The sequence below is a fragment of the Halichoerus grypus genome, chromosome 8 (genome assembly GCF_964656455.1).
Source record: "Halichoerus grypus chromosome 8, mHalGry1.hap1.1, whole genome shotgun sequence".
Classification (NCBI taxonomy): Eukaryota; Metazoa; Chordata; class Mammalia; order Carnivora; family Phocidae; genus Halichoerus; species Halichoerus grypus.
This window is the reverse complement of record NC_135719.1, coordinates 102356749-102373788: the sequence shown is the minus strand read 5'-3', so window position 1 is coordinate 102373788 and position 17040 is coordinate 102356749. Positions and strand designations below refer to the sequence as shown.

General features: G+C 34.7%; 1 long non-coding RNA gene across 1 annotated transcript in view; it reads right to left on the bottom strand.

Annotated features, from left to right (window-relative positions):
• Positions 1-17040, bottom strand: part of LOC144378845 (uncharacterized) — a 32309-nt gene that overhangs the window by 7581 nt on the left and 7688 nt on the right. The window contains exon 2 of the long non-coding RNA XR_013440672.1: positions 12141-12236. This is a non-coding gene — a long non-coding RNA (uncharacterized LOC144378845). The remainder of the gene's footprint in view (positions 1-12140; positions 12237-17040) is intronic.

The window sequence follows — 17040 nt, the reverse complement described above, 5'->3', positions numbered from 1 at the left end:
TACTACTTCCAGCTCATCTAAGCCAATCAGAATAATATCAATTCACAGAAACAATGTTATGTTTTGTGGAATGCCAACATGATTAAGATCTTTGCAGACTATGTTATGGCAAAGAACAAGAGAGTAGACATAACTCTGAAGTATGACCATAAGAATGTACTGTTGGTCCTGACAAAAAAAAAAGAAACTGTCTAGTGGTCCTTGTAATTTTTTATATGGAGAAAAATGGATTGGCCAGGTCAATATCTGCAAACCAAGTCCCAAAAGCTGTGTCAATTTCTGCCAGCCAAAGTACTGTAGCTGTATTATTGGCTACAAACAGAGCCACCAAATTCATTCTCCAAGATCTATCCAACTTTTGGACAGGCCAAATAGTCAAGCTAATGGGAATGTGATAAGTATCACTACTTTATATCTTTACAATCTTTGATGACAGTACAGATCTTTGCAATTCTTTCAGTGATGTAGTACTGTTTCTGGTTTAATATCTGAATAGGAAGGGAAAGGCACAGGGACTTACTATCATTATGGCTTTTACTCATGGGTCACAAAGCTAATGTAGAGATTCTGCCAGTTGCCAAGTGTATCTATTCCAATTACATATTCAAGAACTGGAAAAATTGCTATGGGATCCATATGCTAACCATCTAGGTGCCTGCTGTGAGTTAAACTTGGGCTAAGACTTCAGGTTTCCCCTAACTACCATTAGCTTCTGGTTTGACTGGTGAGCCACAGTGTTATTTAGGGTGGAGAAATTTCCTGGAGAGTTCTGGCTTCAAAAAAGCAATGCGGGTTGCTGCTATGGGATGGAAAAACTTCCCAGAAGGCATGGACTTCTAATCCATGAGAGCTGGTGCTGTAGTGAATAGTCCCAGGACCCTGCATGTGAATTCAGTGGCTGCCATGTTGAACATAGCACACTGGTAAAGGAGAAGAGGTCCCTTCCTCCTGCTCTGATCTTGCAATGGCCTTCCAGTGCCCTCTATTGGCAAAGTCTAACATCAAGTCAACTGGCAAAGGAGAAATGCCCAGAAGGTCCAGCTCCAGGATCACAAAGCAAGGCAAAGAAAGGTGAATATGAAGCTGAGAAGTAATAAGTAAATAACTAGCACAAATGACAAGGTTAATTGACTGAAAAGTGTGTGAATAGATCTCTCATAATAGATTTTATTTTATTTTTTTAAAGAATTTATTTATTTGAGAGAGAGAGAGAGAGAGTGAGAAGGAGCACGAGGTGGGGGAAAGGAAGAAGCAGGCTCCCCGCTGAGCAGGAAGCCTGATGCAGGACTTGATCCCAGGACCCTGGGATCATGACCTGAGCTGAAGGCAGACACTTAACCAACTGAGCCACCCAGGTGCCCCTCTCATAATAGATTTTAGAAGGAAAGAATAGTTACATCCCAGGTAAGTAATAACCCAAAGACTCCCATTGCTGTAACTATCAAGTACAGAAAGTAAGCATCTGTGTGGATATCATTTGACCTCTCTCCCCTGCCAACATGGTATTTTATGAAATTTTAAGTTCTTTTTGTATAACACACACACATGAAATATCTTTTTCAATCTTTTAATGTTCAACCCATTTTGTATCTTTGTATCTAAAGTGAGTCACTTGTAGACAGCCTATAGTTGGGTGGCTTTTAAAAAATCCATATTTCCTTTTAATTTGGAGAGTTTACTAGACATATAACCTAATTACTGATAAACAAATCTTATTTCTGCCATTTTGCTATTTGTTTTCTATAAGCTTTATATTTTTTTATTTTTTCAATTCTTCTTTTACTGCTTTCTTTTGGCTAAATACCTTCTGGTGTACCATTTTAATTTCCTTGTCATTCTTCTTACTATTTTTAGTTATTTTGTTTAGCAATTGAACTGAGGATTACAATAAACATTAATAACAAAGGAATTTTTTAAATTTCACAAATATGTGGAAATTAAACAACATACTCCTAAAAACCAATGGGTCAAAAAAATCAAAAGGAAAATTAGAAAATACTTTTATATGAAAGAAAACAAAGCACAAGAAACCAAAACATGTGGGATTCTTTAAAACCAGTACTCAGAGGGAAATTTATAGAGGTGAATACGTGTATTGAAAAAGAAGATCTCAGATTAATAACCTAATCTTCTACTTTGAGAAACTAGAAAAATGAAAGGCAAACTAAACTCAAAACATGCAGAAGGGGAGAAATAATAAAGATTAATGAATTTATACCAAAATTTCTCAAACTCTTCCAAAAAATAAGAGAACACTTTCTAATTCATTCTATCAAGCTGTCATTACCCTAATACTAAAGCCAGATGAAGACAACACAAGGAAAAACCACAGACCAATATGCCTTATGATGATAATCCAAAAATAATCAATAAAATACCAGCAAACTAAATACAGCAATATATTAAAAGGACTATACATCATGACCAAGCAGGATTTATCCCAGGAATGCAAGGGTCATTCACATATATGAAAATCAATCAATGTAAAAAAAAATATTAATAGAAAGAAGGGCAAATTCACACGATCATCTCAATAGATGGAGAAAAAGTGTTTTACAAAATCCTATCAAACAAACTAGGGATAGTAGGATACTGCTTTAATTGAACAAAAGGCATCCAAGAACATATTACTAACATCACACTTAACAGTGAAAAATTGAAAGCTTTCCTCCTAAGATGAGGACAAAACACGGATGTCTGCTATTGCCACTTCCAGTAGCATTGTCCTAAAAGTTCTAGCTAGAGAAATTAGGCAAGTAAATGAAATAAAAGACACCCAGATGAAAAAGGAAGGAAAAACCATCCTGACTTGCACTAAACACGATCTTATACATTGAAAACCCTTAAGAATTCAGACACACACACACACACACACACACACACAAATTAGAGCTAACAAATGAGTTCAGCCAACTGGCAGGACACAGGATCAAAATACAAAAGTCAGTTGTATATCTACACAATTTCATTGGAAAATCTGAAAATGAAATTAAGAAAACAGTTTCATTTATAATAGCATCAAAAGAATAAAATGCTTGAGAAAATAATTGACCAAGGAAGTGCAAGACTTATACACCAAAAACTATAAAACAATATTGGAAGAAATTAAAGAAAAAAGTTTAAGTGGAAAGATAACACACATTCCTGGGTTGAAAGCTAATACTGTAAGTTGAGAGTATTCCCCCAAATTGATCTCCAGATTCAATGCAACACCTACCAAAATCCCAATTGTTTTTTTTTGGAGAAGTGAACACACTGATCCTAAAATGCATGTGAAATTTAAAGGGGCACTGGGCAGCTAAAACACACTTGAAAAAAGAACAAAGATTCACACTTATAATTTCAAAATTTACAAAGCTACAATAACAAAAAGGTGGGGATTCTGGTACAAAGATAAATATATAGAGGTACTAGAATTGAATTGAGAGTATAGAAATAAACCTATACTTATTTGGTTAATTGGTTTTCAAGAAGGATGCTAAGACCACTCAATCTGGAAAGAATGCTCTTCAGCAAATGATGAAGAAACAACTGGATATCTACATGCAAAAGAATTAATATGGATCCTGGGGCGCCTGGGTGGCTCGGTTGGTTGGGCGACTGCCTTCGGCTCCGGTCGTGATCCTGGAGTCCCGGGATCGAGTCCCGCATCGGGCTCCCTGCTCGGCAGGGTGTCTGCTTCTCCCTCTGACCCTCCCCCCTCTCATGCTCTCTGTCTCTCATTCTCTCTCTCTCAAATAAATAAATAAAATCTTTAAAAAAAAAAAAAAAAGAATTAATATGGATCCTTATCTAACACCACATACAAAAAATTAATTCAACATACATAATTAAATGTAAGAGGTCAAACTAAAAATCTTAGAAGGAAAGATAGGTGAAATCCTCATGACCTTGGATTAGTCAACAGTTACTTAAATATGAGGCCAAAAGCACAAGCAGCAGGAGAAAAAATAAATAAACTAGCCTTCATTAAAATTAAAACTTTGTGCATTGGAAGACACTATCAAGAAAGTGAAAAGACAATCCACAGAGTGAGAGAAAATATTTGTGAATCACATACGTGTTTATTATATATTTTTTAAGGAAATAACAAATATTGGTCAGGATATGGAGAAATTGGACGCTCAAACATTGGTGATTGGAATGTAAAATGTTTCAGGTTCTGTGGAGAACATTTGGAAGAACTTTGATAGCTCTTCAATGAGTTAAACATAGTTACCATAGGACACGGCAATTCCACTCCTAAGAGAACTAGAAACATACATCTACACAGAGACATGTACATGGATGTCCATAAAGCATCTTTCATAATAGTCCAAAAGTGAAAACTACCAAGACATCCATCAACTGATAAATTTATATTACAAATGCGGTATAGCTACACAGTGGAATGACCATTCAGTCATTAAAAAGAAATGAAGTAATGGGGCGCCTGGGTGGCTCAGTCGGTTAAGCATTCGACTCTTGATTTTAGCTCAGGTCATGATCTCAGGGTCCTGGAATCGAGCCCCGCATTGGGCCCCCCACTCAGTGGGGAGTCTCCTTGTCTCCCTCTCCCTCTTCCCACTCTCTCTGTTTCTTTCAAATAAATAAATAAATACATCTTTAAAAAAAAAAGAAATTAAGTACTGTTGCACACTACAACATGAATAAGCCTTAAAAACATTATGCTATCTTAAAGTGAGACACAAAAGGCACATATTGTATGATACAATTTATATGAAATGTCCAGAATAGGCAAATCTGTAGAGACAAAAAGTATTAGTGATTTCCAGAGACTGGGGAGAGGAAGAAATAGGGAATGACTGCTCAATGTGTATGGGATTTCTTCTCGGGGTGATGAAAACATTATGGAATTAGGTAATGATGATTGTTGCAGAACATTGTGAACATACTAAAACCAGTGCATTGTACACTTTAATATTATAAATGCTATGCGAATTTTATCTCAATAAAAAAGTGAAACAAATTGATGAAGACAGTTTTTGCTATATATACAATTATATCAACTTAATCAAGATAGTGTTATTTCTTCTTTACATATCCTTATATAATTTTAAATAGACTTTTTATTTTATTTATTTATTTATTTATTTTTTAAAAGTTTTCTTTTCTTTTTTTTTTTTTTTAAGATTTTATTTTTATTTATTGGACAGAGAGAGACATAGTGAGAGCAGGAACACAAGCGGGGGGAGTGGTAGAGGGAGAAGCAGGCTTCCCGCGGAGCAGGGAGCCCGATGTGGGACTCGATCCCAGGACCCTGGGACCATGACCTGAGCCGAAGGCAGATGCTTAACAACTGAGCCACCCAGGTGCCCCTTAAATAGACTTTTTAAAAGCATTTTTACATTAATAGAAAAAAAGAAGATACTACACAGGGTTCCTGTTTACCCCACACCTGGTTTCTCCTATTATTAACATCCTGCATTACTATAATACATTTGTTATAATTAATAAACGATACTGATCCATTATTATTAAGTCCATACTTTATTCAGATTTCCTTAGTTTTTGCCTAACGTACCTTTTCTATTCCATCATCCCATTCAGGATACCATGCTACATTTATTTGTCACACTTCTTTAGGCATCTCTTGGCTGTAACATTTTCAGTCTTTCCTTACTTTTGATGACCTTGACAGTTTTGAGGAGTACTAGTCAGTTATTTTGTAGGATGCCCCTCTGTTAGAATTTGCTGCTTTTCTCCTGATTAGACCGACAGTGTTTCTGCTGTTATAAAAATTTTAAGAACTTTCTGTCTCCTGTATATGTCAGAGGAATTAACTCCATTAGACAAGAAGCTAATCAAGAGAATTTTTTCAGCTTTATTGAGGTATAACTGACAAAATTGTATGGTTTTTAAAGTGCACGATGTGATGACTTGATTCATGTATAAACTGTGTAAGGATTCCTCCCAGAGATCTTACCTAAATAATCCCTTCTCAATTTTTACTTCTCCCGATATAGCTGAGGGACATTGCCCTCAAGTTTCCTAGAGGCCACAGGTAATCGAGGCGATTTTGAGTCATACCCCTTATCTCTCAGAGTCACATTGTGTGACTAATATTCTGATCTTTTGATCCCTCTGATGTTTCAAGGGAGGACTTTAGGGTCACATCCTCAGTATTTTCTCTAGAGTATTTCCTGATAATGAATTTCTTAATTTTGACTTCCTTTGTTATCTGGGAGGACCAGTAGTTTTCCAAATTATCACTTCTGGGTTTTATTTGTTTACAATTTTCTCAACTTATGTCTTTTCTCTCAAATTTTACTATAAGCAGCTAGAATAAACTAGGCTACATTTTCAGCACTTAGCGTGAAAATCTCCTCAGCTAAATACCATACAATAGTTTATACAATCAGTCACTGTTAATGGATATTTAGGTTTTATTCTATTTTTCTACTATGACAAATATTACTGGAATAGAGTTTCTTGTACATACATCTTTTTATATATTTTGTCAGTAGTATTTCAGATGGATTTCTAGAAGAAGAATTTCTTGATAAAGGAAAACTGCATATGTAATTTTGCCAAATTACATAATTTTCTTCCATGTTTTTGAGTGATAGTTTAGATATTTGATAAACTAAAAAAATAAATGACAAGTATATCTGCAGAATAAACAAGGTAAATGAGAGAATTTTCAATTCTGCATGCTGGAAGTCTGTTTCTGAGAATGAGGTCTTTAGATAGTTTGAAAATTAAGGTCAAAGTAATAGTCACTATAAATTATTTTCAATAACTAAGAATCTTGTGTGTAATTTATTTTGTACTTATTAATTTTTAACAATGGGTAAGAAATCAATATTTTGTGTTTACTTGAATGTTTCATTAAATAAAAATGATAATGGTATTATTTGAATAGTCAGGAGATATATTTGCTCCATACAATTAAAGGAAGAAAAAGATGAAAATTTTATTATGGGCCTAGAATTTCTCAAAGGGTAATGATAAGTCAGATATGTTTTATCAATTTCCTATTTACAATTTAATTTTTCTTTTAAAAAATTACTAATTCAAGATATAAAAGGAACATAAAAGCCAGACATTATTCTGAAATGCCAATAAGTAGCTTGATAAAGTTTACTATCAGTTCTTCATATCTGTATTAACAAGAAGGCTACATTTTACCTGAAAAGATAGTGCACTGAGTCAGATGCTGCAATACTTGTCTCCTTTGACATTTCTCCATAAGGAAGTATCTGGTGAATATGGAAATACTTTGTACTGCAGAGAATGACTGCTCCAGAAATACACTGCATTATTTCACTTTCAAAATTAATTACTTTGAGCACTTTATAAATTCAAAACTAGTTTTTTAATCAACAGATGTATCCTAATAAAAAGGAAATTATCATTCTGAAATGCCTTTAGTCATCCTAAAATAAAACTGTCAACATAGATTATGAGTTAAATCTAAATAAAACAATCACTTGCAAACCTAGATTAAAGTTAGAATGTAATACTTCAATATTAGAAATTATTAATGGAATTACAGGGTTTCGTAGCAAAATAATCCAGTTCAAGGTGGGAAGAGGTAGAGACTTAAAAAAATCAGTGTATTTCTTGTATGATCTTTGAATATAAGATACTACTTCCCCACTCAGTTCAAACTCGTATAGTGAAAATACATTTTTTTACTCACTTATTATATATCTCTCTTCAATTCATTAAATCCAGGTTTTAGTTATTTCTAATTGAGGAAAGCATTTTCCAACAAAATATTTTGGAAAAATTTTATTATGCTTATATGTAAAATATGGTGGGAGCATATTAGGGAGCAGGTTCATCTTTAGATTAGGCTTAATAATATACAATAAAGCAGGGATGATATGAAGGTAAAATGAGAGGATGTGTGCTATTTGCTTAAAAGACTCATGCAAACTAGAATAGTGTTTATCTTTGTTCGTCTGAGTAGTAACTGAAAAGGAGTGTGTATGTTGAGGGGGGATATTGGGGAGTGCTAGTTCTATTTGTTTTATCTGGATGCTGGTTCCATAAGTGTGTTTAGTTCGAGAAAACTCATTTTGCTATATGTTTACAATATGTGCAGTTTTTTGTATGTATACTGCAATTCCATGAACATTTTAAGAAACAAGATATGTAAATCAAGCATGGTAAATACTGGTATTTATTGAAATTGGGTGACAGTTGCAGCATTATTCACAATAGCCAACAAATGTCACAACCTAAGTGTTTATCAACAGATGAATGGATAAAAATATTATGTATTTTTTATTATATATATATATATATATAAAATGAGATATTATTCAGTCTTAACAAAAAGGAGATGCCACCTTTTGCAACAACATGGATGAATCTGGAGGACACTATGTGAAGTGAAATAAGCCAGATACCAAAAGAAAAAAAACTGCATGACCTCATTTATATGTGTAATCTAAAAAAGTTGAATCTATGAAAGCAGAGAATAGAAAGAACAGTGGTTAGTAGGGGTTGGGGGTGGGGAGGAAAAATGGGGAGATGTTTGTTAAAGGGTATAGAGTTTTAGTTATTATGTAGGATGAATAAGTCTAGAGATCTAATGTACAGCATGATGACTATAGTTAATAAAACTGTACTGAATACTGTAAATTTGCTAAAAGAGTAGTTTTAGGTGCTCTCATCACCAAAAATAATGATAACTGTAAGGATATGATATATTAGTTTGAATGTAGTAATCATTTCATTATGTGCATGTATATGAAATCATCACGTTGTACACCTTAAATATATGTATTATTAAAAATAAGATAAAGACAAAAAGGAATTGGATGACAGAATATGTATTTATACTCTACATTTAGAATTTTAAAGTATTGTAGAATTCTAAAAATATTTATTTATTTATTTATTTATTTATTTATTTATTTATTTAAACTTTAAGTAGGCTGCACACCCAGCATGGAGCCCAACGTGGGGCTGGAACTTCTGACCCTGAGATCAAGCCCTGAGCTGAGATCAAGACCTGAGCTGAAATCAAGAGTTGGAGGCTTAACTTTGGAAAACAGTGTGGAGGTTCCTCAAAAAATTAAAAATAGAGCTACCCTATGACCCAGCAATTGCACTACTGGGTATTTACCCCAAAGACACAGATGTAGTGAAAAGAAGGGCCATATGCACCCCAATGTTCATAGCAGCAATGTCTGCAATAGCCAAACTGTGGAAAGAGCTGAGATGCCCTTCAACAGATGAATGGATAAAGAAGATGTAGTCCATATATACAAGGAGAATATTACTCAGCCATCAGAAAGGATGAATACCCAACTTTTACATCAACATGGATGGGACTGGAGGAGATTATGTTAAGTGAAATAAGTCAAGCAGAGAAAGTCAATTATCATATGGTTTCACTTATTTGTGGAACATAAGGAATAGAATGGAGGACATTAGGAGAAGGAAGGGAAAAATGAAGGGGGGAAATCAGTGGGGGAGATGAACCATGAGACACTATGGACTCTGAGAAACAAACTGAGGGTTTTAGAGGGGAGGCGGTGTAGGGGGATGGGTTAGCCCAGTCTGTGATGGGTATTAAGGAGGGCACGTATTGCATGAAGCACTGGGTGCTATATGAAGACAATGAATCATGGAACACTACATCAAAAACTAATGATGTACTGTGTGGTGACTAACATAACATAATAAAATTAAATTAAATTAAAAGAAATTTAAAATTAAAAAAAAAAAAAAGAGTTCGAGGCTTAACTGATTGAGCCTCCCAGGGGCTCCAAAATAAAATTTTTTAAATGACACCAGGCAGAGAGCTGATTCAGCAACTGTAGTTGACTTCCTGGCATGAAGCTTTTACTTGGAAAATTAACACTATTATAATTGTGTAAAGCAATGGCTTGGGGAAAAAAAAAAAGAAAACACTTTAAAAAAAACAATGGCTTGGGACAAACATTTGGTGAAACACCATATGCCTTGATTGATGCCTCCCCCTAGTATTTATTTGCTATCACATATACCTCTGGGACTTTCCTCCTTTTTTTAGGTGGGGTTCCCCTAAAAGCAGTACCAGGTCCTAGGAAGCACTATTAGGAAAGTGAAATCAGGAAGGGAAGAAAGTCAATAAAAGATGCATTCATGAATGGGGACTGCTGTGGACAACTGGAGCTCAGACTCACTAACTATTCCCTGAGAGAATTTTCCCATCAGAGAGTGAAGAAACTGAGGTATTTATCTACCAACAAATGTCCCTTATTGTTGGAAGGTTGCTTCTGTGGACATTAACTCCCCACATCTCTGACCTGCTCCTTGGCAGAATTAATGTGTTTCTACAGCAACAGAGAGCCTTCAGGCTGAGGTGCTTGAGATAAGAAGCCATTCATTCATTCAATGAATTCTTCATTAAAACTGCAGGTGACCTGCAGGGTGGACCAAGAGACTAAGGCCAGAGCCTTAGACAAATACTACACTTTCTTATGTATAGGTTTAACAAATGTTTGGAATGAATTAATATCACTACCCATCTAATAATTTTTAATTCATGCTGTATGGTTTTGATTCCTTTTCTTTAATACAAAGTTGATAAAAAATAAAATAGAAATTTAGAACATATTGAGTACAGGGATTTTGTATGCCTTCCTGGTTCTGAGTGTTTTCTCCAAGATTTTGAAATAAGAATTCTCCCACTTTCAAAGCTGATGACATGTGCTGAATCCACCTCCATTTCATCTCTGTCGCTCTAGAGTGAGATTTGTACTCTAAAAGATTTCACTTGTGATTCCATCATTCTCTTTATAGGTCTCTTGTAAGCAATAAGGACAGTTTAATTAACAGAATTCAAAATAACCTAAGGAATACAGACCAAGGAAAATCCGTTATGACTGCCAAGTAACATTACAAAGAGGGATACCACTCATTCTAGGGTTGTCTACATATTGGAAGTACAGAAAATAACTTAAAGTGAAATAAGTTTAGAAAATTAAATGTGATAATCCCCATTTAAATAACATGTGGCTAATAGGCACTAATGCAGCCTCCTTCCTATGGGAAAACATGCAGAAAAAGTTAATAAGTACGTAAAACAGACACTTAACCTTAGGCTAGAATCTGGGAGAAACTGGCATACTTATAAACAGTAGTTGAGGGGGAAAAAAGAAAGGAAGGAAGAAACCTACTGTAGATTTGATTCTTGACTAAAGTCAGGAGATTGACTGAAAGAACAAAAAAAGAACTAAGAAAGATGCTTTATCTGTTCCCCAACTAAATGGCACATGTCAGGAGCTATTTGCAGAGGAAGAACCACAATACATGCATTCTGGAAAGTATAGCTCACTATAAATGAGCACTGGAGAGGTGACAGACATTAAAAAAAAAAAAGGAAAGAAAAGGAATCCTGTTGCTGCATGCTGCGACTTAAAAACTTTACCTATTTTCTTAGTTTAGAATCAGAAAAGCAGATTATGCAAGTAGTAGAAAAATCCCCTGAAGTCATAGAGAATTGCATGATCTACTCCTTATTAAGGCTCCAGCAGTCTGTCCCTTACTATGACTCTCAGAAGAACATTTCCTCATTACTCAAGTAGAAAGGGAGCGGGACCTAAGACAATCCATATTTTCTGTTAAGAAAATTACATCCTGATAGATCTAAACTCTCTTTAAGAAAAATAATCAGCATTGGGCTAATAAAAAATTACTGCAGCAGAAGAGAAAAGGACTAGCACAAAGACGAGTACATCTCTGACAATAATTTATTGCAAGATCCAGAAGAAAATTACAATTACTTATTTGAAAAGGCTTAGGGTCTTGTCAGTGTCAGGCAAAGACATAGGAAAATGGCTCGAAGAAAAGAAAGCAATAAATGAGTTATCCAATGGCTTTAAGGACAATTATAAATTAGTGATAAAGATAAAATTTCCATTTGACTCTGGCGTGGATATCCACTGCTGTGGAAAATCAAAGCAGCGATGTGGACCAGAAGAATGGGAAGTTTTCCCAGAACACCGAGAAAAATGACAGATTTGATGAAAGAAAGTGAATACTCACATCTTATATATATCAAAATGAATGTATGCGGAGAGGAAAAAAAAGAGTAAAGATAAAGCCAAGAGTAGTTATTCCCCAAAGAGTATAACCAGTCTAAACAGAGAAGATATAAATAAGAGAAAACATTTCAGGGGTGAGAGAGGACTTACCATATATAAGGTATAATTCCTGGGAAAAATCCTTATCCAGACACATCCAGATGAAATCTGTGAATCACCAACATGAAGTAAAAATACTGAAACCACCTAGAAAGGAAGAGCAAATGTCTATAGTGAATAAAAAATCAAGCTTGCCACGACCTCTCCTCTGCGATAGTGAATGACAAAATACATTGGTGCAACAGGCATCAAAATATTATTAAAATATAGAACATGTAAATAATCTAATTAAGAAGGTTGGTTTTATATATTTATATATAAAACTTTGTGTCTTACTTTTAAGATTCACAGTTATTTTCAGAGTCCATAAAATATTTACCTAGAAAAGATCTAAATGGCCACAAGGAAAATTTTAACAAACATAAAAAAGTAGAAATTTTATAGTCTACATTTTCTTATTATGCAATAATTAGCATGGCAGATACTTAATCACAGGCAAATATTTAAAAAGTTTTCCTTGGCAGCTCCTTAGTTAACCAATAATTCGAGACTATAATTATTGCAATCTACATTGAAACTAACAAAAGAGACAACAGGCTATGTCAAAAATAGAATGAAACAGCAAATTCTATACTCAGGACAGAAAGTATAAATCTAAATACTTTCATCAGTAAATAGGTAAGAATAAACATAATAAACTAATTATTCAGTCTAAGAAGCTAAAACTAATATGCCAAAGTTACCCCAATTAATCTAAGAGATAGGAATAAGGAGAGATGAAAACTAACACAAGACTTAATTAATTACAAAGCATACAACGGTATAATTGACAAATTTGAAAGCTAGTAGATTGAAGGGACAAAAAAAGAGAACTCACAAAACATATACACTAATACACATACACAGAAAGAAAATAAAAGTATAAGTTTTGAGAATGAAAAAAGAGATGTAAGCACAGATTTAGAGGAGACATTTATTAAATTTTAAGACTGTGCTATTCATGATATATTTTAGTAAACATTCAGAAATACATGACTTACTATGATGCCACAAATTGAATAGACTAACAGGGAAGACCCTTCAAAAATATGCAGGTCCAGATGACTAGCAGGTGAGCTCTTTTGAACCTTTATATAATAATTTCTATGATTCTCTGGAGCTCATAAAAATTATAAACTTCCCAGTTTCAAATAAGAATATAAATTAGAGAAAATTGTAACCATAATTATTAGTAACTCTAGTACTTTATTAAAGTCTTTTTTTAAAAGATTTTATTTATTTGACAGAGAGAGTGAGAGAGAGAGAGCACACAAGCAGGGGGAGTGGGAGAGGGAGAAGCAGGCTCCCCACTGAGCGGGGAGTCAGATGGAGGGCTTGATCCCAGGACCCTGGGATCATGACCTGAGTCAAAAGCAGACACTTAACTGAGCCACCAGGTGCCCTATTGAAGTCTTAATACAGTATTACAAGTGTGGGGCTTTTTCTGATACACAAAGATATTTCAACATAATAAGCCCTCTGGGCCTCAGTTTCCTCATCTATGAACTGAATTATGAGAAGTTCCTACCTTATACTGTGATTTCAAAGATTGAATGTATTAAGTTTAAATGGCTTAGATATTTTATTTATATATATCCTATCGGTTGTATTTCTCAGGAGAACCCTCACTAATAGATCATCTCAAGAAACCTAAGTTTAAAATTATCGTAAAATAATTTATAACTTATACCATGAAGGCATTTGGTTAAATTCATTGGTCATGCACACTGGGTGACTTAGGTGGAGGGATGGCCAGGAAAAACCAAACCTACAACCAGAAACAATAGCACAAAACTTTTTATTAAACTAGGAATTGTATATCCATTTGAAACCAACACTCAATGGCATCCTGAACTGTGAAACATTGGAAGCATTCCAATTAAAATCTGAAATATGTTATCACTAACATTTTTCAGTTTTATGATAGAAGTTACTGCCAATGAAATCTCACAAAAAAGGAGGAGTGGGACTCATGACTCCTGATGAAAAATCAATAAAAATGATCACTACTGGCAGATTATATGATTGTTTCACTAACTGATAAACTCAAGACAATTGAAGAAAAAGAAAAATAGACCTAAGAAGCTATTTCAGCTGGTTATCAAATGAATATACAAAAATTAAATAACTCTCCTACCTACCAACAATAACCACTTAGAGAATATGATTTTAAAAATTTCTCATTAATAACAATAAGGTATAAATTTCCAAAATATATAAGGCATACATAAACAAAACTACAAAATAGTATCACAATCTTTAAAAAGCCTAAATGAATTCAGAAACAATCCATGTTCCTAGGTGTATGAAAATTGTTCAAATCAAAACTACAATGAGATCCCACCTCATACCTGTCAGAATGGCTAGAATAAACAAGATGTTGGTGAGGCTACAGAGAAAGGGGAACCTCTTACAGTGTTGGGGGAAGGCAAACTGGTGCAGCCACTCTGGAAAACAGTATAGAGCTTCCCCAAAAAGTTACAAATAGAACTACCTTATGACCCAGCAATTGCACTACTAGGTATTTACCCAAAGGACACAAAAAAAACAATTCAAAGGGGCCCTTGCACCCTGATGTTTATAGTAGCATTATCAACAACAGCCTAATTATGGAAAGAGCCCAAATGTCCATCGACTGATGAATGGATAAAGAATAGGTGGTATGTGTGTGTGTGTGTGTGTGTGTGTGTGTGTATTTATATATATAATCCATCACAATGGAATATTATTCAGCCATTAAAAAGAATGAAATCTTGTCATTTGTGACAACATGGCTGGAGCTAGAGTGCATTATGCTAAGTGAAATAAGTCAGTCAAAGAAAAACAAATACCATATGATTTCACTCATATGTGGAATTTAAGAAACAAACAGATGAATATAGGGGAAAGAAAAAAAAGAAAGAGGGAGGTAAACCATAAGAGACTCTTAACTATAGAGAATAGACAGGGATGCTGGAGGGGAGATGGGTGGGAGATGGGCTAAATGGGTGATGGGGATTAAGGAGGGAACTTGTGATGAGCACTGGGTGTTGTATGTACAAGTGATGAATCACAAAATTCTACTACTGAAACTAATATTACACTATATGTTAAGTAATTAGAATTTAAATAAAAACTTGAAACACAAAAGAAACTAAATAAAGAAATAAACTCTGAAGTTGACTGTAAATTTTATACGACCAGTACCCAAATTGATTCATTCATCCATAACCATGCCCAGTATACTTGTTGACTATAGACCCTTTTCCGTCTTGGGATAGTCTCTTTCTTTCTTTCTCTCTATTTCTCTTTGTATCTCTCTGAGTTGTCTAGAGGCTTCCCCTTGCATGGAGAATAAAACCTTCTTTTTACCCTGGCCTATGGAGTTCTTCATGAGTTGGTCCCTAACTACTTTCCAGAAAGCTATCTTCCTGTTCCTTCAATGCATTAGACTCCAAGAACCCTTGTTTTCCCCTGTGTCTGTAGATCTCCCTTCACATCTTTCTGTGGTGAGCCTTTTGTCTTTCACGTTTATCTCAAAATCCATTTCCTGATGATATTATCTAACATAATCCCCAATATTTTCATACTCTATTAGATCACCTTTTTTTAAGTACTTATTGCAATCTGCAATTATCCTTATGGTTTGTCTGATTATTGGTTATTATCTGTCTCATCCCATTAGAATGTAAGCTTTTGAAACAAACCAAATGCCCAACAAAAGGAGCTTGGTTAGATGATTCCATTGCATCCACAGATTGGCATTGTTCAGTCATTAAGAATGCTGATAAGGGGCGCCTAGGTGGTTCGGTAGGTTAAGTGTCCAACTCTTGATTTCAGCTCAGGTCATGATCTCAGGGTCCTGGGATTGAGCCCCACGTGGGGCTCTGCGCTCAATGCAGAGTCCGTGTGAGCTTCTCTCTCTCCTTCTCCTTCCCCTTCTGCCCCTCCCCTCATTTGCGCTCCAGCTCTCTTTCTCCCTCTCTCTTAAATAAATAAAATAACAAATAAATAAATAAATAAAATCTTTAAAAAAGTGCTTCTAAAAATGATCACTTATTGCCAAGGAAAGATGTCACTCTATGTTGAATGAAAAAGAAAGGATACGAAACAGGTAAATACATGTATCATTCAAAGTATGTATCTGTAACAATTATCCCTTTTCCAAAGCCTAACCAAGAAATTTATTGTTTCAGGGCATGATAGTTAGGGTATATGCTCTTTTCGGAATTTTTCATTAGGAAGATAATTTTTTTATTAACATTTTTAGCAACATTTTTAAGCAACATTTCAGCATGTCAAAAAATGGGCATTTGCACTAAATATGCTGCATTACACATTAAGGAGTTATAGAATTAAGTTTGGTAAGGTCAAACCACACTTTTTAAAAATAAAATAATATGGAAGAGAAAGGAATAGAATAGAATAGAACATCTCAAAAACTTTGGTGCAAAGGGTAATTGTATTATGAATAAAAATGTGTTTTGGATGTGTGTATGTGTACTGAGTCAGGATAAAAATATATTTATTGTGGTGGGTTGAGGTAAATAAATGGCAAGAAAAGAAAGTTTGAAAACTGCTGCTGTAAGTGAGTTTTACTTAAGGGTGTGGTAGATGGGAAAAAGAAGAAAATTCCCCTCTTCTGGTTATAGGAGAGTAAGAAAAAGAGAGGGGAAGAGAAATACGAGAGGTTTCCTCTATCCCGGGCTTTTGCTAAGTAGAGGGGTATTGTCAGATACATGGAGCACGGAGGACAGAGCTACCTCTGCTTCTATTCTGTTCCCGGAGATCCCAGGCTTCCCACCGGTATCTGGGAGGCTGCATCAAAGTGAACTTGGAAGAGGAGAACTTCACATCTAGTTTTCCTGGTTCTCTCTGGTTTCCTGAAAAGGGCATGATCACCTACGTTTTACAAGAACTATTCCATTTAGCT